At 40.2% G+C, this 23,735-nt stretch overlaps 1 long non-coding RNA gene across 5 annotated transcripts; it reads right to left on the bottom strand.

Annotated features, from left to right (window-relative positions):
- Positions 1–458: 458 nt before the first annotated feature.
- LOC102552097 (uncharacterized) lies at positions 459–23,735 on the bottom strand. 5 transcript variants are annotated; one of them, XR_005499753.2, is made up of 7 exons: positions 22,373–23,735; positions 12,666–12,768; positions 9,907–9,984; positions 9,267–9,456; positions 5,901–5,980; positions 5,345–5,510; positions 459–646 (listed from the first exon to the last, which is right to left on the bottom strand). It is a non-coding gene; the product is annotated as an uncharacterized LOC102552097 (long non-coding RNA). The 5 variants fall into 5 exon arrangements; XR_010063301.1 differs by lacking the exon at positions 9,267–9,456; XR_005499751.2 differs by lacking the exon at positions 459–646 and having other exon boundaries at positions 3,969–5,980.

The following is a 23,735-nucleotide window of genomic DNA, read 5'->3' as shown; positions in this document are numbered from 1 at the left end:
TAAATTTAAATAATAGTGTTGATATTTGTTTAACTCATAATGGGAGTTTAATTTTATGTGTGCAGTCTTAGTTATTCCCCACTACACATTTACAATGGAAATATTTTCATTTTCCTGAATTTCTAGTCATGAAATAGCATTGTAACAGGAGAACCTTGATCTGAAATGCTTTTTCTCACTGACTCTATCATTTATTACCTCACAGGCACCTGCTCAAATTCCAGCTCCTTTATCATATTGAAACATTTGGAATGGAAATGGGAACCTAGAGAACAAAGGAACATACAGAGCTGGCCAGTGTTGACATTCAGATCTGCAATAGACTTCCCAACCATTCAGATCCATATTCTACCAACCCCAATTCACATCTTAATGGTTATTGCTCTCCTGGAGATACTTTGATTACCGTTTTAAACCTGTGATTACTATGAACAAAACCATGCCAAAAACTTTGGAGGTTTTTATCTTGTTGAGCAATCAATTTTATTTCTAAAAATGTCCTTTGGACTCAATCAGAGGGAGGACGGAAGACTGATCCTGAGACTTCTTGGTCCACTTCAGGGAGAGTTGAGCCAGCTCATTCCCAGCATGGCTCCTGGAGCTTGGTGATTGCTTTGTTCAAGAATCAAGACTTCAGCCTCTTCACCTAGTTTCATAATGAAAGAACCAGAGGGGGCAGGGTGGAGTGGGAAAGTTGTTCAAGCCAAATCTTTCTTGGGAACTGGTGTCAGTCTCAGAAAGCTGCCTTGTGATTAACCAAGGCTGTTTGGGAATTACCTGGTATTTAGACTTAACACAACCAGCCAGTCCATGTTTTGGAAGAGTCACCTGGTTTTCATACTTAAGGGATAGAATGGGGAAAATTGATAATTGAATAATCAGGACTCTCTCACTGTGAGTGACAGAAAAAAATTAATTTCAGTGACACCTTCAGTAGTGAAGCTTTTACTTTATGATTGGCATGTGCCTCAGACCAGCACACAGAGGGGTGGTCTCTCATTGTCTCCTTCCTTAGTCTTCTGTTGTATGGGCTCTTTTCTTACGTAGATATCCCCCTTCTTTGTTGCTATTCAAGTTCAAAGACCATTGAGACAAGGGATTATTTCTTCATAGCTGAAACGAAATTCTGATGTGTTCTCATTGTTCCATGCATTCTTAATATGAGCCAGGCAATACGAATACTTTTACATCTTAGAAAACAAGGTATCACAATGTAAGGCACCACTTGGAATTTTTGGGAGAGGGAATTAGATCCCTGGGCTAGAGCTTCTAGCAGAATTCTTGGGTAAGTACATGTCGTGCTAGTTCTAATATTCTGTATAGTACCAGAGACTAGCTTAACACTCATCAATATCTGGCTCTAACATGATAGTTGGTTGTTTGTGGAATGCACTATCTTTTGAGATCCTAACAGCAATCATTTTATCATCTTCCAAGTAATCCAAGAATGATTCTATGTAAGGACAACAATTAGGTCTTACCCGTGGAACAGGAAAACCTAGCCTAGAGTGGGAAACAGAGGGAACAGGTTTATAATAATCAAATGAATGTGAAGTTCAGAAGTGAAATATAAATGAAAGAGTTTTGTTGAGAAATAAAGTTTTATCAAGAAACTCCTAAGTAGCTTGAAATAAGAAATATCCACAAGAGTCAGGATCCAGTACAGCAATAATTAAGAATATTGAAGTGATAAAGTGATTCTCAATAATTATTAAAAGGATTCGCCATTCTTATAAAGGGATGGAAATGGAAAATGGCCCATTTCTTGGTGTGTTACTCAAAAGTGAAATAAAGGTGCACAGTGCTTACCAAGTAGCAAGAATATTTCCTTCAAAGCAAACCAATACATTAGGCCATGTATACTGTCAGGAGGGACCTCAGTCCTCATGAGTGAGTGTGCTCAAGGGCCTCACTCATTGATCTAGGCTTTCTTTTATGGTTAAAGAGGAGTTTGGTTATTACAGGCCATACTGGGTATTATCTTCCATTTTAATTGATAGATTATGTTATATGACATTTGTATTGTTGTGCATATCCCTTTCATTAGGTATATGACCTTTATAATAGGCACACCCAATTGTAAAGGTGGTAAAAGGAGCTTCTTCTAAAATTTCAGTTTGAAGACATTATTCGACTTATTATGTGTTCACCTCAAATCAGTTCAAGCCAACTTGGCCCATTTCTGTGCCCATACATAACTGGAACAGGATGTCCAAGTTTGAAGATATAAGGGAAAGAAAAGCTTTCATCATGGTCAGAGATGGATAAGTACACAGCTCAGGGAAGAGGTCCTAGGTTGCTAGCAGATTTCTAGGCATATAACAGAAAGATATATACATAACTGTGCGAGTAAAGGACATAGACTGGCAGGCACATTATTAGAAAGGTGTGTGTATAGTCCAAACCAGGTGGAGTTCAGATGACCATTATGCTTGCCTCTCCCACCAGGAATAGTACTCAGTCACCAGAACATACATCATTTACCAGAAAGTAACCCAGGTTTCACCTCTTCTAAGAAAAACAATACTTATTCGAAACTTGCTTATATTATGTTCTATATCTTGTAGCTGGGGTCTGTATCTAGACTGTGTTCGTTCACTTCACAACAAGAAGTGTTGTTCTTCTGCTTGGGTATTCTTTGTATATGTGTAAGAGCAGCTATCCTTAACATAGTCTCACTAAGAAATTCCTTCCAGAACCAAAGTTCTCTTCCCTTGACTGCTTACTTCCCCCCCCATGTCTTCCACTTCCTGTAGATTTCCTTCCGGCTATTTTATTTCCTTCCTCATGAATATTTTGCTGTCCTATACTTCCAGGCTTTGAACTTCTCCTTCCAGATTCTCACCATTGCTCTATGATTACCCCACACCTCTGTTTCAACTTCCTTCATTTTCTAAAGACACTGACATATGTGTTTGATACTGCTTAAATCTCTCTCCTAAATTCTAGATGCATATATTTACCATATTTATCCACTTGAATGTTTTGCTAAAGTTTCAAACTTCTAAGACCAAAATTAAATGACTGACCTTTATTCTTTTCAATGCCACCAACCTGCTCATCATTTAGCCTTTTCTGCTTAAAGAAATGTCACTACTAAACAGTTCTACAGGTCAGAAACCTGAAAATCATTACCTTTATATTTATTACTTATTTGCATGTATGTGTATTTATATGCATATGTTTGTATGTGAGAGTGTGCATGCCATTGCATTCATGCAGAAATCAGGAGACAACCTCGCTTGTGGGCCTCTGCCAGCCACCATCTCTCTTCAGGTTTGCGACTGACTGCATATTCCCAGATATCTGGTCTACCTGCTTCTTGTGTACTCTCTACCTCCCATCTCAATATACGAGTGCTAGCATTGCAGATGTGTTCCACTGCCTTTTACAATAATTGCCAGGGAGTGGAATTCATATCATCATGCTTTTATAGCACACATTTTCATCCACTGAACCATAGTCCATCCTGGAAGTCATTCTTATTTCTTCTCCCCCTGATATAAGCAATCAGCTAACATATTTTGCAAATTCTCCTACACCTCTGGACTCTATGTGTATGTCCATATACTTCTCATCAGTACACAAACTCACCCAAGTAGTTTTTTTATTCTTATTTCTTTGACGTCTCTGTCATAATCCCATAAACAATTTTTATGAATGTTAAAAAAGAATATGAACCTTTAATGGCCACTACTTAAAACTCATTGATGGGTGCCTATTGTTTTTAGACTAAGAATATTCTCTAAATGATCCTGCATGATGCATTTCCCATCCACCTGACTTGCACCCTTCCCAAACATTCCTGTTTTTACTCACATTTATTCCAAAGATGGAAACCAGTTTTTGAAATATGGAAATGTCAGAACAAGCCAGAGCTCAATTTAAGTACACCCAAGGGGTTGAAAAAATATTTTGCATATTTGACTAAAGCTAATTACACATTTTGAAATCACATTCCAATCAAATTTTGTTAAAATGCAACATTTTAATAGTTATTTTCCTCAGGCAATGAAATTGTAGTAAGTTGCCCTTATTGACTTGACAATGAGTATCTAAATTGAAAAGTATGAAAAACAAAACAAAAGAGGAAACTGTGGGGTGTTTTTCTTAGGATCCAGGCCTAGGAAGAGTTTGTCAGTAGATCTCTAGTTTAATGTCCAAAATTAATAGAAGATTCAAGCGTACTAAGGTTCAATGATCTAAGTTAGAGATAGTTCCAAGGAACCCACTATTGTCCTGCTTTATCTTGGGAGCCCACAACTCCTGATATGGAGGGTCACTGGGAAGAACAAGGACTTTAAACTTATATTTATTCAATTCTTTCATCTTTCATGTGTGTTGTGACTAGATTTTCAAGTTTCTTATAAACCAAGTTCTGTTCCATCACAGTGACATACTTTGATATTTGACTTAATAAGAATAGCACCCATGGTATCTCAAGGAAGACCCAACAATGACAATAGCAATCTATATGCTAACAAGACAGGACAAACCTCATGGGGTTCCACCCTTAGACAAAGAACTCCAGGCTGAAAGAAGAAGAGCTTGTCTCTCCCAGAGATGAGCCCCCTAGCTGGTTACCCAAGACAAAGTAGCCAGTCCTAAAATCTTATATGCACAAGCTACACTAAACAGAATCAGCAGGTTGTATTTATAGTGAAAAATGCCGTTAATCTGAAAAGGAGTTAAGGAGCACAGGGAAGAGTTTGGAATAAGGGAGACATGGGGGTGACCGTAAGAAGGGGGACATGGGAGGATCTCCAAGGAGTAACAGGAAGCCAGAAGTAATGTAGTTATATCATAGTTAAATTTTAAAATAAAAAAATATAAAACAACCCACAAAACTGCTTTTCTGGTATAATAATACTGTGTAAGAAAAAGGAAATACCCTCCAGAGAGTTTTGCTCTGTGCACTGGCTAGTTTCATGTCAACTTGACACAGGCTAGAGTTATCTGACAGAAAAAGGCAACTTCAATTGAGAAAATGCCTCCATAAGATCCTGCCGTAGGGCATTTCCTTAATTAGAGATTGATGGAGGAGGGCCCAGACCATTGTGCGTAGGGCCATCTCTGAATTCGTGGTCCTAAATTCTATAAAAGCACAGGCTGAGGAAGCCACGGGGAGCCAGAGGAAGCAAGCCTGTAAGCAGCACTCCTTCATGGATTCTGCATCCACTACTGCCTGCAAAAGCCTGCCCTGTTTGAGTCCCTGTCCCGACTTCCTTCACTGACGAATAGTGCTGAGGAAGTGTGAGTCAAATAAACCCTTCCCTTCCCTTCACAGCAATAGAAGGCCTAACTAAGACACTCTGTAATAGGCAATATAAATGCTGTGTTTCACCTGCTGTGGAATCCACCTCTTCCATTGCAGATACAGAAGGCAGACAGAGAGCATGTGTTCCTGCAGGTTCTGGTCAACTGTGAAAGGGCATTTTCCTTTGAATCAGAGCCTTCAGGCTTCATAATTCATGATGACGTTTCCTGTAGTTGACTTCTCTTCCTTTAATCTGTCTTCATAAAAAGAAAGGAAAACAAAACAAAACAAAACCAAAAAACAATGAAAGCTATGTTATCTGGGTGGTGTGACTTATTAATGCTAGAATCTTTAGGGTTATCTAAAAACAATGCCAACATCTGGTCTGTCTTGACTTAGTGGTGCCTTTCATGATCATTTGTTTACTTTGCCTGGGATTCTGTGCATGCTGTACAGGTGTGTCAGCTGAGAAGCAGTGTGGTCCTAGCAGGAGCTTCTGAGGCAAGGCATACCAGCATTTGTTTCTCCTCTGCCTTTGTCTGCCAGAGCAACAGGCCCCCTCTCAGCAGCTGCCTAGCTGCGAGCTTGATGCAGGAGCATGCTGATTTCTATATAGGGTGCTCTTTGGGGCCTGGAACTAAACCTGTCAGGAGGAAAGGGCCTTTTCTTCTTTCTTTCCTTCTTCTTAGGTATTCGGTGTGGAGTCAGAAACACGGGTCAAGGCTGTGGAACAGATTAAAAGCCAATACAGATACTTTTCAGATCTTATTGTTTAAAAAAGTCATACACTCTATTGATTTAAATTCAATTTGCTACAGGTGAACTGCAAATTAGTTACAATAGCTTTTCCCCCTACCTGTGGAGCCTATTGCTATCTTCCTCTGCAGGATTACAACATTCATCTCTAAAGGCTTGATTTAGGGAGGAGTAATCCTTGACTCTTTTCTAAGAAATGCATTAGTAATTTCTAATAATTCTATCCAAATGTAACAGTGAAACGGCCCAATGGGTTAGAAAGGACAAATTCTGTATGCGTGTGTGTGTGTGTGTGTGTGTGTGTGTGTGTATACACATGGTAATATGTGCATGTGCATGGATGTATGTGCCTGTATCTGTGCACATGCGGAAACCAAAGGTCAACTTTAGGTGGTATTCCTCAGGGACCGTCTACCTTGCTCTTTGCTGAAGGGTTTCTCCCTGGAACCATAGACATGCCAACTGGACAAGAAATTCCGGCCCCTGAACCTCAGGGATTCCCGCCTCACTTCTTCGGTGCTAGAATTACAACTGCATGTCACTATGCTCTTTAACAATTCCACTCATCCATGCTTCATTGGTCAGTTGCCTAAACACAACAGCAAGTCAACCACCATAGCCTAAAGCAGAAGATACCATAAATAAGAAGTCTAGGAATTGAAACATTCATCAGGCATGGCTGAATCCAAAATTACATATTGAGTATTTATTTTTTCCCTTCCCATGTATGCAATTTTCCCCTTTCCACATATGTCTTTCTTTTCCTCTCTTCTATTCCCTTAATGGATGTGTGTTAACTTCTGGCACTTCAGTCTCACATGTCCTTGGCACTAACTCATGCAGCTTTTTGAATAATCCTAGGGTTTGACTCTTTGGTTGGACTAACTTACATAGTTGTATTCCAAACATTAAACTAATCCGAATGTCCATGAGATCCAGGCATGAATTGGAAGACTACCTTCGTAAAAGAAATAGGATGGGGTTATGTGATCAGTACTGTCAAAGTCATGTGGAGAAAAACTTTAGGTTGGAGTAATGTCCAAAGAGGAAGTAGGATTTTGTTTTCAGAATTTAGAAAAAACAGTGACTCAGTTTGCTATCTATTGCATGGTAACCAAAAGTAACTTGGGGGAGAAAGAGTTTACATCACTTAAAATTTTATATCACCATCCATGCCTGAGGTTTTTCAGGACAGTAACTCAAGGCAAGAGCCTGGAGGCAGGAGCTGAAGCAGAAGCTGTGGAGGAGTAGATTACTTGCTTGCTCCACATGGTTTGCTCAGCTTTATTTATTATATGATCTAGGACTACCTGGCCAGGAGCAGCAACATCTACAGTGGATCATCCCACATCGATTATTAATCAAGAAATTCCCCACAGGCTTCCCTAAAAGTCAATATGATGAGAACATTTTTTCAGGTAAGATTCCCTCTTTCTAGATGACCCAAGCTTTTGTCAAATTGGCAGAAATGTAATCTATACAAGTAGATGGTAGAAAGGAAAAAAAAATACTCAATCCTTCTTGAAGACACTTACTGCAGATTATCTGTCCCTACTCTGGTTTTTTCTACCTAGACTTGAATCACTTGTCTTCTTTCAGGACCTTCCTTGGATACCTGAACCTCAGCACATCTATCATCCCCTCAATTGCCCTATGTCAGGCAACTCCATATTCCCCCAAAATATTTTTCACTTAGAAGCCTATGGAATCTCTTTCTTGCCCCTTCCTCCTCCCTGTTCATGTTGGGTATACCTTTTATTCTTCAAGGCCCAGAGTAATTGTCACCTCCCCCCTCCTTCCAGACAAGACATTTCTTTCTTCCCTTTTGTTTCCTACAGCTCTATTAGATAATAGACAAGTCATTCTATACTTAGATGTGTAGACACTGGTTGTCCCAAGCTGTGTCACTGCATCTTTATGGAGAAAATCCTATCAAAGCAGAACTTTGATAGTTGTTCCATATGGAAATGGACATGTTCAAAATACCTTAATTATGAATTATGCCCATTTGTCAATCGAGGGTTCCCAGTTGATTCCCATATTCCTCAGGAAAATTCCTATCAAAATCAACTCAATAAAGGAGGTGTCTATTCTGCTGCATAGCTCTAGGGCACAGTCCATCATAGCAGGGAAGGCAAGGCAGCAGGAGGTGAAGCAGTTGGTTACATTGCAACCATAGGCAAGGCACAGAGTAATGAATGCTGGTGCATAGCTCACTGTCTCCTTTTTATTCAGTCTGGAGCTCTGGCCTATGGAATGAAACCACCCACACTAAGGGTAGAGGTTTTCCTACCTCAATTAACTTCATCTAAATAAACCCTCACAGACCTGCCCAGAGATTTGTTGTCATGGGGCATGTAAGTTATATCAACATGAACACCAACGTCAACCACCACATGAGCTGAACAATCTATTTGCATCAATTCCTTTGATAGGTATTGTAATATTTATAATTTTTCTGCCTTACAAATAAAGGATCTAAGACTCAGAGAAATGTGCAATTTATCCATAATTACCCAGATTCTAAGTGCCAAGGCCAAGAATTAGAATGTGGGTTGTCTTGATTCCAATGTCTGAAATAATAGCCACTGTGTAAACAAACACTGGCCTAAAAGCATGTTTCTAGATGGGTGGCTGTTTAGACACCAAGCAGTCCCCCAGTCTGACCTACACCATCCTAATTCACAAGCAATCAGTCCTATTTTCTGAAAATTGAAGTTTTCAAAGCAATATATCAAATATGGAAGAATCCATGGTCCCAATTCTTAAGTGCTTTTATCATTGATGTTGTAATTGATTGATTCTACATCTGCTGATTCACTCAGGCTTGTGAGAACTCTGTCCTAAATTAAATTAAATGAAGTGAATAGTTCTCTATGCAACAAAAGTTCACACTAAAATTGATTAGATTTTCAACTGTGTCTGTCAGAGCTGGTGAGATACTCAGTTAGTATGAGTGCTTGCTATCCAGTGGCAAATAACTGGCATTAACCCCAGCACCCTCCTATAAAGGAAGGCATGGCCCTGTATCATGTCTAACTCCAGTGATGTGAGGGAAGAGACAAGAGAACGTCTAGGGTTTGTTGGCTAGGCAGTCATGCTAAAACAGTAAGCCTTGAATTTAGTGAGGGACCCTAAATTCAAGGAAATACAGTGGCACATGGGTGTAAATAGTAAACACATAGTACACACACACACACACACACACACACACACACACACACACACACCCTATGTCTGCCACCATATTTACCTTCTTATATAAAGAATACAGTTTGTCTTGCTTGCAGTAGGTGGCACTAGACTTCCCTTCTTGGCTATGACTGTAATGGATGAGTTCTTCACAAAGCAGCCGATGAAAAGGACTCATGGCTTCCTAAGAGCTATGCCACTCTGGATGAGGTATAGTTTTTGTGAAAATTGTATGCGACATTTCCAAAGCCCTAGAACAAAGTCATGGAGATCAAATACTGTACTTAGCTGCACAGCAAGAAATGCAATCAGATCCAAGTATGGCAGTCTTCAAAGCCCACCTTCACAGCCACCAGTCTTTGGGCAATGAATTGCATAGAGCTGAGGGATGCTGGGGTAGGGGTGAGGGTGGATGTACAGATGTACCAGGAGGTATCAGGAGGAAGACTTCCTCACACTCAGAATCCAGGGCACAATGGTACTTTACGCTGGGAAGTGCTTTATTCTCATAGTCAAGTGCAGTTGAATGCCTTGATTAGGAACAATAACTACTCATTCAACCAACAATCCTTTACAATCATTCAAATAATCTACATGCTGAAAAGGACACACAAAGGCAGACATAGTATGGTGCCTCTCTCCCAGAATTTCAGCAGCTACTTATTCTACTCCTGTTGAATAAGCCCCTACTGACTGAGTACCTGCTGCAGGACGGAGATCACTGGGCTTCACGGAAAGCTTTTCTTCTCTAGTAGAACTTATGGCCTCATGCAGAAATCCTAAGGCAAACACATAGGAACTGAGCAGCAGTGTGAGAAATATTGTGGTGGCGGTTAAATAAGCATGGAGAACTATAACAAGAAGGTCCAGGGAACTCTGCTACTTGTCTGGCTGCTCACGACATGGGAGCCAGTGTTCTATTGACAAGCATATAGTTATTACAGTTAATAACTGATTAATATTAATCAATCAATAAATATTTCTTCTTTACAGAATCAAGAGTATCTGTAATGTTTGAGCGATATCAGAAACATTCCTATATATTCCTTACACTTGTGACTCAAGTAATCCAAAATGTATAACTTGCTTAGTGAGGTTCAACCTAAAGAAAATACATGCCTGTAGGGAGAAAACACAGAAACTAGTTCCAAGAGATCATACATATATGCATTACATTGATACATATGTGTGTGATCACTGCTGTGTTCCTTCTATAGAAGTATTTGTCATGCATCACTTTCAGGCCTGCTGTCTAAGGGAGCCAGGAGAAGGCCTAGGATCCCCTGGGACTGTAGTCATAGATGGGTGTAAGCCACCCTCTGAGTACTGGGAACTAAACCTGGATCCTCTGGAAGAATAACCAATGCTTTTAACCATTGCACAGTTTCTCAAGCCCCAGCAGTTAATATGTTAACCATTTAGATACAGTTTTCTTTGGAACTGGAAAGCCAGGTAAAAGAAGAAACAAGATCCTTTATGCGAAACACAGCTCCCCAGGAGACACTGCTCACAGGACGACTTATGCAAGGCCATTTAGAAGAGAGCCTTTTAAATGAAGAGCCAAATCTGAAATGGAATTAAGTGAGCAAAATGGAGAGGGAAGATGGGAGTAGAAGGCAGCGTAGTGATGTCTCAGTGGCAGAGAGGTGTTAGGTATCTTAGAAGAGCTTTAAAAGCCTGTGAGGCAGGGGAGGCATAAGAAAAGTGGCTGAAGATAGGCAAACGTCGGTAGGAAGACCAGTGATGCCGGTGAAGTGGAGCCCTGTGTGCCACTTTAAGGAAGCTAAGCGTACACAAGTGCAAAGCAGATATGGGTGAAAAGGCAGCATGTTTTTTAATTTTATGTGCTTTGACCATATTTACCTCTTTTTTCCCCAGCACTTCCCAGATCCACACCTGGTTCCCTGCTAACCTGTATTTATGTCATCCTTTAAAGATAGCAGTCCAATTTGTGTAACCCACATAATCTTGAGTGAGTAGCCTTCCACTGGAGCATGGTCAGTCTACGAGGGGATATACTTAACAAAAACAGCATCTCGCTTTCCTACCAGCTATCAGTTCTCAACGGTTTCTCAGCCAGGAATGGGACTTTATGCCCACCTCCCTTTTCGATTCTAGAATTTTGTCTGGCTTAAGTTTGTGCGGGTTCTGTCCATGCTGCTATAACAGCTGTAAAGTTCATACGTGTAACTTCCATGCTTGCTGTAGAAAACAATTTTCATGTGGTCTTCCAGTGCTCCTGACTCTCCCCTCTCTGCTCCTCCTCTACAATGATCCTTGATCCTTGAGAAGAGGGGGCAGGGTGTAGCTATCCCATATAAGTTTCCTTAGTCTCTTCAACTCTGCAGTATGAGCCGTTCTGGGTCTCAGTGGTAGTCAGCACTTACTGCAAACAGAGGCTTCTTAGTGTATAAATAACGGTGTGCCATCCTGACAGTCTCATCTGCAAACATCTTACAGCTTGTCTATATTTTCACTCCGTTGGCCCCACCCACTCCTGATGTCCCTTCCTTCTCTGAAAATAACTCCCCTTTCATGGCATATTCAGTCCACAATCCAACTTGACTTCCACTGGCCTTCCCTTTATACTTCATTTTTCTTCTTATAGTCTCCTTTCTACTTTCTTGTCCTGATGTGTGTGTGTATGTGTGTGTGTGTGTGTGTGTGTGTGTGTGTGTGTGTGTGTGTGTGTGTGTAAGTTCTATATATGAAAAAAAAGCATGTAATATTTGTCTTTCTCAGTCTGGTTCATCTTGTTCAACAGACGGATCTCTAGAGTTCTGTTAATTTTCCTATGACTGTCATAACTTCATTATCTTTAGAGTTGACTACAACTCCATTGTGGATCTGTTATCACACTTCCTTATCCACTCTTCTGGCAGTGAGCATCTAGACTGCCACGTATCTTGACTGCTGTGAGCAGTGTGGCAATAATCATAGACATAAGTATCTCTGTGGTATGCTACCTTATAATCCTTTCGGTATATATAGCAAGAAGTGGTATAGCTGGATCATATGGTTTCTGTATCAGTAAGATGTACTGTCTGTCTCTGTGCCAGATGTACTGTCTATCTGTGTGCCATTGTGTCAGTGCCAGAATCCATGGAAATATAACCTGCAATGAAAATGTTAAAAAAGAAAAAGTAATCCTGATGTAGCATGAAGAGAGGCAGGAGAGTCACTGTGATGGTGAGCTTCAACTGTCAACTTGACACAACTTAGAGTTACCTGGGAATACAGTCTTATTGAGGATTGTCAACATTATGTGGACACGTTGATGATGAGCATGTTATGTGGGCAGTTGATGCCACACTGCCCATTGTTGGTGGCACCATTCCCTAGGCACGGGGTCCTGACCAGTGTGAGAGTAGAAGCTGCAAGCTGAGCACTAGCAAGAAGCTCATGATCATGTGTGCACACATTTCTCTCTTCTTTTGACTATGGATATGATGTGACTAACCGTTTGATGTTTCTGCCTTGACTTCTCCACAATGGTGGACTGTAGTCTAGATCTGTATGCTGATATAATCTCCTTCCTGCCAGGTTATATCCCAGCAACATACCTGAAATAGAAACAGAAACTAACTAAAACAGGATAGTTTACTTACAGTAAACAAATCCAGCTAAATAATAGAACATTATTTCATATGCCTTAGGATCTGTGAGCTAACCAAACACAGTCTTCATCACAAGAAATATGGGTTGTATTTATTAATGAGGGGAGAAGTTAAGTGTGTGGAAAGTAGAAGAAGGCAAGTGACAACCTTCTTTGGGAGACACAGGGTGTGGCACAGAGGAGAAAAATCTCAGCAAGAATGCAGGCTCATTACCATTCACACTTCATTGTCATGATCCCACATCTCAAAAAACCTAATTCGCACTAAAAGGACCAAAACATAGTGACTAACTTCAGATGGGTTCAGGAAAGGTATGAGATGTTCCTGGGAACCTTTTGCTTTTAAAACCATATCACAAAAAATGCAGCCACACATTAAGGAGTCCCATCAAAAGAACACATGAGCCAGCTCACAGAGGTTCTCAGTGACCAAAGATAAGATCATCTGAACATCAAAACAAGTAATTATTAATTGACAAATATTTCAAATAATAAATAAAAGCATACAGGTTTGTTATGTGGTAGAAAAAAATAACATACTTGCACAAAAGCCTACAGTTCATTATCACTCTTGGAATTAACTTATTACTCTGAAAATTGACAGTTGTGAAAATGATTAAATATTTCATCATCCTTTCTCAGGCAAGCATTCTGTAATGTGACAAAGTAGTCCTCATTAATGAAAGAAACTCTTTATTGAAGAATTTCATTTAATAAAGGTAGGAGGATTGAAGAAATGTCAGAATTAGAAAAACTACCATTTTATAAGTGCTAATGAAATAATTAAAGATTATCAATGACAATTTTAAATGAACATTTTAAAATATGTGGGGAAATATTCTCTTCTGGAGGAACAGATTACATTCAGTATACATGGTGCTGGGTTTTATAGCAACAGTTTAAATATATTAAACACATGAACTATATCCACCCATGTGCCCTCCTGATTCTTCCTTGACTTTTCCTATCCACTGTACTCTGTCCTGGTGATAAGATTCCTTCTATCTAAACACACTGCTATGTTTAAGAATGAGTACTTCACAAGTATCCAGAAATTGTTATCCATCAAAGCCAGAAAAAATCTGTGGTGCTGGACTGGGGATGTGTAGCTCAGTGGTTGAGAACTTGTCTAGGATTTGGAAGGCCCTTAATTGGATTTCCAACATTGCAGAGTTAAGCAATTGTAGATATGGCACCATGTGTGCAGTGTTCTTCGTGTGAAAAGTTAAGCATGCAGGTAAATTGAACTCTTAAAGCTAAAGTTTGACATCTGAGGAGCATGCAGGGTAAAGAAACAAGCAAACTTTCATCACAGATAAACAAGCAGAAAAAAATCAAGAATTTGAATTGTCTAAACACTGTTTTGAGCTAGACAGCAGAACAAAGGAGGATGGAGGCATCATTGTGCTATATTAATGAACCCAATGAGAATTAGCCAGTATGCAGATTGTATTTAGGGACAATTTGAATCAAGTAAACTTATATTTTGTATACAGTCAGAAAATATAGATATAGTGGATAAAGAAATCATGAATTGTTAATTTTGTAAGGTTTTAATGACTATTTGGTCACTAGAGAGAATATCTGCATTTTATAAATATGCACACTGAAGCATAAGACATGAGGTCTGAGATTTGCTTGGAAAAATTAGTTGAAATAGAGACCCTCATACATAAAACCAGTGAACCTTCAGTGACTGAAACTGGATGAGGAAAGTGGGCATTTACTATTCTCTCTCTCTCTCTCTCTCTCTCTCTCTCTCTCTCTCCTTTTATTGGATACTTTTAAAGTGTTTTCTTTCTTTCTTTTTTTTTTTCGGAGCTGCGGACCGAACCCAGGGCCTTGAGCTTCCTAGGCAAGCGCTCTACCACTGAGCTAAATCCCCAACCCCTATTGAATACTTTTTATTTACATTTCAAATGTTATTCCCTTTCCTGATTTCCCAGACATAAGCCCCCTATCCCATCTTTCTTCCCTTTGCCTATAAGGGAGTTCCCCTCCCCATTCACCCCCCTTTTCCACCCTGACATTCCCCTACACTGGAGCATAGAGCCTTGACAGGACCAAGAGATCCTCCTTCTATTGGTGCCCAACAAGGCCATCCTCTGCTACATATGCAGCTGGAGCCATGGGTCAGTCCATGTATAGTCTTTGGGTAGTGGTTTAGTCCCTGGAGGCTCTGGTTGGTTGGAATTCTTGGTCTTATGGGGTTGCAAGCCCCTTCAGCTCTTTCGATCCTTTCTCTAATTCCTCCAACGGGGATCCCATTCTTAATTAAATGGTTTTCTGCTAGCATTGGCCTCTGTATTTGACATGCTCTAGCAGAGCCTCTCAGGAGACCACGATAACCAGCTCCTGTCAGTATGCACTTCTTAGTTTTATCAATCTTATCTAGTCCTTGATTTTAATGGGATTGCTTTAAGTTTCTCTCCATTTAATTTGATGTTGGCCACTGGCTTGCTGTATATTACTTTTACTGTGTTTAGGTATGAGCCTTGAATTCCTGATCTTTCCAAGACTTTTAACATGAAGGGGTGTTGAATTTTGTCAAATGCTTTCTTAGCATCTAATGAGATGATCATGTGTTCTTTTTCTTTGAGTTTACTTATATATTCAATTATGTTGATGGCTTTCTATATATTGAACCATCCCTGCATCCCTGGGATGAACCCTTCTTGATCATGATGGGTGATGATTTTGATGTGTTCTTGGATTCTGTCTGAGAGAATTTTATTGAGTACTTTTGCATCGATATTCATGAGGGAAATTGGTCTGAAGTTCTCTTTCTTTGTAGGGTCTTTGTGCGGTTTAGGTGTAAGTGTAATTGTGGCTTCAAAGAATGAACTGGGTAGTGGTCCTTCTGTTTTTATTTTGTGGAATAGTTTGAAAAGTGTTGGTATTAGGTCTTCTTTGAAGGTCTAATAGAATTCTGCACTAAACTCATCTGGTACTGGGTTTTTAGGGGGAGGGGAGACTTTTAATGAGTGCTTCTATTCTTTAGGGGTTATGGAACTGTTTAGATGATTTATCTGATCCTGATAAATTTGGTACCTGCTATCTGTCTAGAATATTGTCCACTTCTTCCAGATTTTCCAGTTTTGTTGAGTATAGGCTTTTGCAGTAGGATATGATTTTTTTAAATTTCCTCAGTTTCTGTCTCCCTTTTCATTTCTGATTTTGTTAATTTGGATACCGTCTCCATGCCCTCTGGTTAGTCTGGCTAAGGGTTTATCTATGTTGTTGATTTTCTCAAAGAACCAGCTCCTGGTTTTGTTGATTCTTTATGTTAAATGATAGTAAATCTGACAGTACTCCAGTAATTTTTTCTTTAGTAAAATGACATTTTAGTGGCCCAGGCATATCTTTGAGTGAAAGGTAAGATACTGCATATAATGCTTCCTATAATTAAATAAGGTCTTAGTGGTATCTACTAGGATAGTTCAGATTTTTGAGGAAATATGTTTTTTATTTCTCTCTGTCACTTGAACTTATTGAATGAGTAACACTAAATATATCTTTTTTGAGGGGTTCCAAGAACAAATAAAGACTCTGTAATAAGTCTAGGCTGCCATGAAATTTGTTCTATTGTCTCAGTCATATGACTGAGAAGATAAAACAGTGCCTGTAAGATATCAGTGGCTGAGAGGAAAGCTACTAGGACCCTGTGATGACTACTCTTGACTGTGCACTGGATATGGATTAATGAATGCTTTGTAGACTAGTGAAGCACACCTGTGGGTATATTTGTAATAGCATTAAGAGAGGCAGTTTCATCATAGTATGGTGGTTCAGTCAGTGAATCAATCCCTCAATGAATTCATAATTAGATGCATTTATCAAAAAGTAGAGAAAGGTAGGCAGTGGGGCTATTGGAGAATGTCAGTCACTGTTTTTGCTGGATGATGCCATGGGGGTTAAGTCTTCCCCTCCTTGTAACTTTTTGTGCTATCTTTTGCTTTGTCCACACCATGATTCTGAGTTGCTCAGGCATGCCCTCTTTGATATGATGGACTTGAACCCTCTAAAACCACACACAAAATACTTTTTCTCCAATAAAATGCTTTTATCCTGTATTTAGTTATAACAATACTCTCACATGGAGCCTTTTGCAGGCATCATGGGCATACCACTCTCTAAATGTAAGTAGAAACTAAGTATTCAACGGGGTCACCAAGTTGTCATTCAACCTGAACTTCCCGCTGTGACCTGAGTGTTCCTCAAACCCTCAACCCTGAAGCTATTCAAGTTTACCAACACATCCTCATGTAGAAGTAGTTTATAAATAGCTGTATGTGCACAGTCCCTGAAGGTTCAAATTGTATGAAGAAATGTCTCAAATACCCATGACTCTCATTCCTACTCTATTGCCTTCTGATTTCCAACTGAGAAGCAAAGGACTTCAGTTCGTGGTAACAGTATTGGAGACTCGGAGAAGCAAAACCAAAGTAGTTACATCAACCTAGAATGGTGGCTGGGCCGATTGATTACATGGAGCAGCTTATACACTCTAACATGTGATTCCTTTTCTCCATTTTTGAATAATCACAATGGTATAATGTTACATGGCCATTTAGGTCTTTATCATTCCCTCTGTTGATTATCTTTATCTTTTTCTTTCTCCTTTTTTTGGGGGTGGTGGTGGCATGAGGTAGGATATAGGGATTGAGACAGGGTCTCTCTATGTAGCTTTAGCTGTTCTGGGACTCACTGTGTAGACCAGCCTAACCTCAAACTCACAGATACACATCTGATTCTTTCTTCTAAATGCTATGACTAAAGCTGTGGACACCATGCCTGGCATGTGTCTTTTTCTTAATAGATACAATAGCAAGCTCATTAGTGGGTTCTGTATTCTGACTACCTTAAAGCTAGTTGCATACGTGACCTTAATCTTGGCTGTTAGTAAGGTTCTACTCTAAATTTCTAGTTTGGGCGTGGGTGGCTTAGCAGACTTTGGGTCAGTGGAGAGATAGCTAGACTAGCAGCCACCAGCAGGAGTCTAGACTACTCATTGTAGTGATACCTAGTATGATTCAAGACAATTTGAAAATGAACCATCAAGTTTTATTTGTATCATCAACACCTACATTGTAGCCTAATGCAGAATTGTTTACAATCAGTCAACAGAGGAAGAGGGAACTCAGACCTAAGTGTCCAGATGTTTTTCACAGAATACACACTTGCTTGTATATGCTTACCATCAGCAAGTGGACAGCTGTGACTCTGGATATCTTCTAGCCTTCCTAGGACATCTCTGAAGGTCAGATGCTAAGGAAAGTCCTCCCTGGGTATAGAACTTCTTTGCCTGGCTGCTTACTTTGCTTGAAGGAAAAATTATTATCCACTGAATGCATACATATTCATGGGCCATGCCCAAGGACTTAGGGAGAACATGCTTGAGAATTAGTGGCAAGGAATTCTGGGAATAGGCATGTGTATAGACTTGTCTAAATGAGTAAAACACTACAGACTTTTGTACCTTGCATATATCATAGAAGGTGACCTCAGCAGATCAGAACTTTTATAATACAGTGTATAAGATAACTCTCTCAGTAGATAAGAGCTTCTTTACATAGTGCCTCTTCTCATTGCCCAATAAGCTTGTGAATAAAGTACCTCTGGGGACAGGGATGAAATCTCTATATGAACCCAGCAACAGGATTTCACCAAGGCAACCTGGCTACAGACATCATTCAACTCCCAATGTGCCAGTTGTAGAGATCAACACTGAAACCCTGATATGGAACTTGTCACCCAAGGTGACAAGCCAACTGCCTTGTGACAGGTTGATTGCACTGGACATCTTCCATGATAGAAGGGGCAGTGTTTTGATAGTAGTGAACATATGCTTCTCTTGGGACTTGCTTTTCTTATACACATTGCTTCTGCCAAACTACCATGTGGGAAGTAAAATAATGCCTCATTCACCATCATGGTACCTCATACAACACTGTCTCTGTTCAGGAAATATGGCAATGAGTTTGTGCCAAGAGAATCTGCTGCCCTAAGTAAATTCCTTACCATTCTGGTGCAGTTGTTTTGAATGGAAAACCTTTCAAAAACCACATGCAATACTACGTAAGAATCAATATCCTTCAGACCTGGGCAAGGCTTCCCAGAAGGCTTTAAACATTCTGAATCAGCACGTAATGCATGGTACTCTTTTGCCCATAGCTAGGTCCAGAATTTAAAAAATACAAATAGGAAGGGCACCATCCAATATTTTTCCTACAGACCTACTTGAGTGATGCTGGCCTCCTGTTGTGACATCGCTATAATCTGCTAACACAGAACTCAGCTCTAATGCGAAGAGTGTTCGTACCAAGTGGTAAAGCAATAATTCTGCTGACCTGTGAGTTTAGCCTGCCATCTGACCAACTTGAGTTGCTCATGCTTTGGAATCAACAGGCAAAGAAGAAAGTTACTGAGGTGGTTTGCGTGATATATCCTGACTACTAAAAGAAAGAGTGCAGTAATACTCTTTCATGAAGGAAGGAGGGTATATAGCGTAATGACTAGCATCCCGTAGCATTTGCATTGCTCCATGACAAAACCAATGGAAGACAACACAATCTTCTCCTGACAGGACTACTTCTGGCCCAGACCCCTATATAAAAAGTGGTTGCATCCTAACCCACATGAAGAACAATGACTGACTGAGGTACAAGGAGAAGTATACAAGCTGGACAGTAGAAAGGGGGTTTATTAATGTCAATTATAACCCATGTTCACATACAGAATTGAACTTTGTTTCTATCTTGTTCTCTCCCTATTTATGTGAATATGTCTGTGTATGTATTATATTTTAAGTAAACAACCTTGTTACATTGGGTATGTAGTATACATTAAGTACACTACCATGCTATACTGTTTCCCTTCCCGTATCATGTACCATAAGATGTGTTGGTTTCATATCATAGTGTGTAAGTATTCCAAATCTTACTTCATAGCATTTAAATTATGGGATGTAAAGAGGAAAGGTAAGAAACAAACAGGACTTAGCTCTTCCTCCAGGAAATAGGTCAGTGTGACTTTGGTTAGCAGGAAGAGAGATGCAGCATGCAGCAGAATTGTGATGCTGATTGTTGACTTCATGTGCACATTAGGAACAGTTTAAGGAGATGCGTATGGCGCCAAAGTAGAAAGAAGGATTCGACACACCTTGGTATTGTTTTATATGTTACCTCAACCAGGGCCCTGGGTTCCTGAGTTTTAGTCAAATAATATTCCAGATGTTCTAGCTGTTTCTGACTGAGATTAATACTTGCGTTAGTAGATTGAGAAAGCAGGCCCTCATTAATGTGGGTGATCTCATCCATTTGACAGAAGATCTGGAAAGAACAGAGCCTCACCTTCCTTGACATCAAATTACTACTGCCTGACTGTCTTGAACAGAAGCCTTGATTGTTGACCTGTTATTAAAGCTACATTGAAATGTTAAATTGTCCCCCATCTCCAAACTGTTAGCCTTTGGCCTGAATGAAATTATTAGCACACCTGGGCCTCCTGATGGCCAGCTTTCAGTGTATACTGACCTACATAACTGCATGAGCTACTTCCTCTGGGTATTATCTACCTATCATCTGTCTGTCTGTCTGTCTATTTATCATCTACTTATTGTCTACCTGATTGTCTATCTATATATCCATCCATCTATTATCTATCTACCTACTATCTATCATCTATCAATATTCATCTATCTAACTGTCTATTTATCATTTCTCTATCATCTATCAATATCCATCTATCTATTTGCTGACTAATACACTTCTGTTTCACTCTATATTTACTTGGCCTTCAATTCCCATGCTTTCCTTACCTCATATCCCTCATGTCAGTAGGTTAGCCCTCATTAAATAAAGAACAAAGCCTAAATAGAGCACAAATCATGGCCGCTCCTTTTCTTTTTTTCATGAATAATCCTGGTCTGATGGAATCACCAAATTTCTAGCATTTACCAAAAGCCTCTAGAGTTGCATTTCGGATCTCACGACCACCCAACAATGAAGACACTGTCACTACTGGTGGGTAAACAAAGACAGAAGTTCTGAAAGCTGCTGAAATAGCCACACATCCTCCCCAAGAGCTAGCTCGCTCTCTCTCCCTCTGTCTCTGTCTCTGTCTCTGTCTCTGTCTCTGTCTCTCTCTCTGTCTCTCTCTCTCTCTCTCTCTCTCTCTTACTCTGTGTGTGTGTGTTAAGTTACTAGCTGCAGGCATCTGTGTCAGATCATGTGCTTGTTTGTTTGTTTCTTTGTCCCCCTGCAAACAGAGGCAGGTAGTTTACAAAACTAGTCCTAGCCACTGTTGTGGACATTCAAAGTTATTATATTACAAGTATCTGCCTTTTTACTATATTACTAAAAAGACTGTAAAGAAGAGCACCTGGACACCTAAAGAGTCCATAATTTTAGTTTTCCTCATTCCCCTTTCGGGAACGTAATTTCCTAGACCATATAACAGGAAGGTTAGACTGGATGAGATCTGAACATTTCCTCGTTCCTTCCTTTAGGGTCCAAGGACTCCACATTTCCCTTAAAATCCCTCCCATGAGATTGGGTGATAGTGGAACAAGGACCTCAGTTGTCACATGGCCCAACCTTCTAGAAAATTCTTCATCTACATTGAGTAGCACAGAATGCTCAGTTCCTGAGTGACTCTCTCCCAGTCCTGAGTTCCTGTACACATGAGCCGATACTGTAATCCCAGCCTTCTCAGCACTGGGTGTCCAGCAGGAAGATTCCTGCAAAACTTTGTACTCCTTTGTTCCTCCTTCTGCTTCTCTCTTTTTTCTCCCAGCAGAGGTTTAAAAGTTAAGAATAATAGGTGTTGTTTATGCATACTAGATGCATGCATTTATTCAAAGATGAGGCAGTTATCCTTGGCGAACTGTCAAATGCCCTGACTTTGCAGGCAGATAGGTTTTTTTTTCTGTACTCAGTTAAAGGAATGAAAGGCAACAATCTATTGCCTTCAGATTGATTCATAGCAGACAGGCTCTAAGAACTCTACCTGGCTATGAATGGATGTTGTAAAATTTGGAGTTCAGACACTAGTAAGCAGACATGAACAAAATTGGGGGAGGGCGGAAATGCTCCTCGTGTGTGTCCCCAATGCCTCCTCTTTCTTTCTCCCTGCAATTATTTTAGACCATGCAGTGCAGTTCTTCCTTGAAATGGATGCCCTCTCTTCCCTATTATTGCTTTTGCTACCTTCCTTGAAATGGTTCTTCAAGGGTTTTGATAAAGCAGTTGCAAAGGTGCCTGGTTTCATTGTAACATCTGTAAGTGCCTCTCCTGAAAGACTCTTTTTATGCTGCTTTTCACCTTGCTAAGTCTTGGGAGAACCTTAAAACCCACTACAATGTACCTGAAGGGAAGAAGAAATGATTTTTTCTTTCCTAACTTTATTCTATTTTGGAAAGACACAGAGGGCCTTTAAGAACAAGGCAAGCATGTAATGAAAGGAAAATGGTCATTCTGAGAGTTTCTTCTGAAACTCTCTAGTTTTTTTTTTCCTTTTGATACTGTGATGGTAGCAAGTTTAAGTGTTACCTTGGGGACCTTGCTTAGCATCTTCCCAAGCTGTTCTCCCACTCCGAGAAGTTGCTCATTTCCTCATCGGCAAAGGCATTCTGATTGAAAGATGTGAGGACACAGATCTGCCGCTCTGACAGCTTACATGTCATTTCTCCTTATGTTGCCTCACAGTCACATGTTAAAGATGAATTAGTGGTCAGTGGCAAGGTTGAAAGAGAGGGAACATACCCACCAGGTCATTCAAGCTGACCTACAGATAATTGTTGTATACAATTAATCTATAGAATTTTAACGAAGGGATTAGATAATACCAAGTCATATAAACTTCCCCAAATCAACCCATCCTAAGGTAGCCGGTGACAAGACAAAGAGGTAAGTCGCTCCAAAGAGGCTGGGGCATATGTTTTTCCTGAAGGAAATAAAGATCAATTATACTGAAAATAAAAGCACTTGGCCTGAGATTTAGGTAATGTGTGGGAGTGTTGAAGGAGATATATCTTCTTACTCTGGTGAACAGGAGTAGCATCCAGGTTTTGTGGTGAGGCGGAGGTGACAGCTGCACACCTCTGGTCTCCAGGCTTGGATTTGCTAGATCTAAGAAAGAAGAATGGACTTGCAAAATAGAGCAGACCTTTCCCTTTAGGATACCTGGCAAGAACCATTCCTAGACATGGCCTGTGGCTACTGCTGGAACTTCTTTCATGTCAGCCACACCGGAGAAGTAGACTCAGGGAAAAGGACTGCCCATTATTTTTGAGCTGCAGTCAATCACTAAGAGCACAGCACTCTGGTGGTTTTTCTGCTCCATGCCCTTGTTTTGCACACTGGAGATTCCAGGGACTGCCTTTGGGCTAACCATAGCTCAGTTTGTTGAGATGTTGATCTAAGCAGGTTTTGTGTCAAGCAACCGCAGACGTCTGTGCCCTCTCTTCTTCCTCTACATCATTTCTTCATTTGCCTTCACAGCTGTTATTAAGAATACAGCTACTGTCCAGTGAGTGAATATAAGACATATATTGATATCACACCTGACATCCAACTGTGAATCCATCATCTTTCCCCCACAGCCAGCTTCTTGCCTGACCAAACTTCCAGCACTGCTGCCCTTCACCCCAGCTCACAATCCCCCCGTCCTCTCTGTTTTGCTGCTCACTTTAGCCCCATTACCCTGAAGGTCCTGGAATCCTCTACCTCCAGCTTTCTCACTTCACTTGCTTTCCTTTCTTGCTGCGATCCCATCCTGTGAGGAACTTTGTAGTTCCCTTACCGCCCGCCCAAAGCAACTCGCCTGAGAAGCTGCTTGTTTGCCACATAATCAATTCTCCCAATACACTGTTGCTAGTGAGTTCTGTGTGCAAACCTTTACCCACTCAATTTA

This window comes from Rattus norvegicus, chromosome 1 (genome assembly GCF_036323735.1).
Source record: "Rattus norvegicus strain BN/NHsdMcwi chromosome 1, GRCr8, whole genome shotgun sequence".
NCBI classification, from domain to species: Eukaryota; Metazoa; Chordata; class Mammalia; order Rodentia; family Muridae; genus Rattus; species Rattus norvegicus.
Note: the sequence above shows the minus strand (reverse complement) of the source record. Positions and strands in the feature narration are given on the sequence as shown.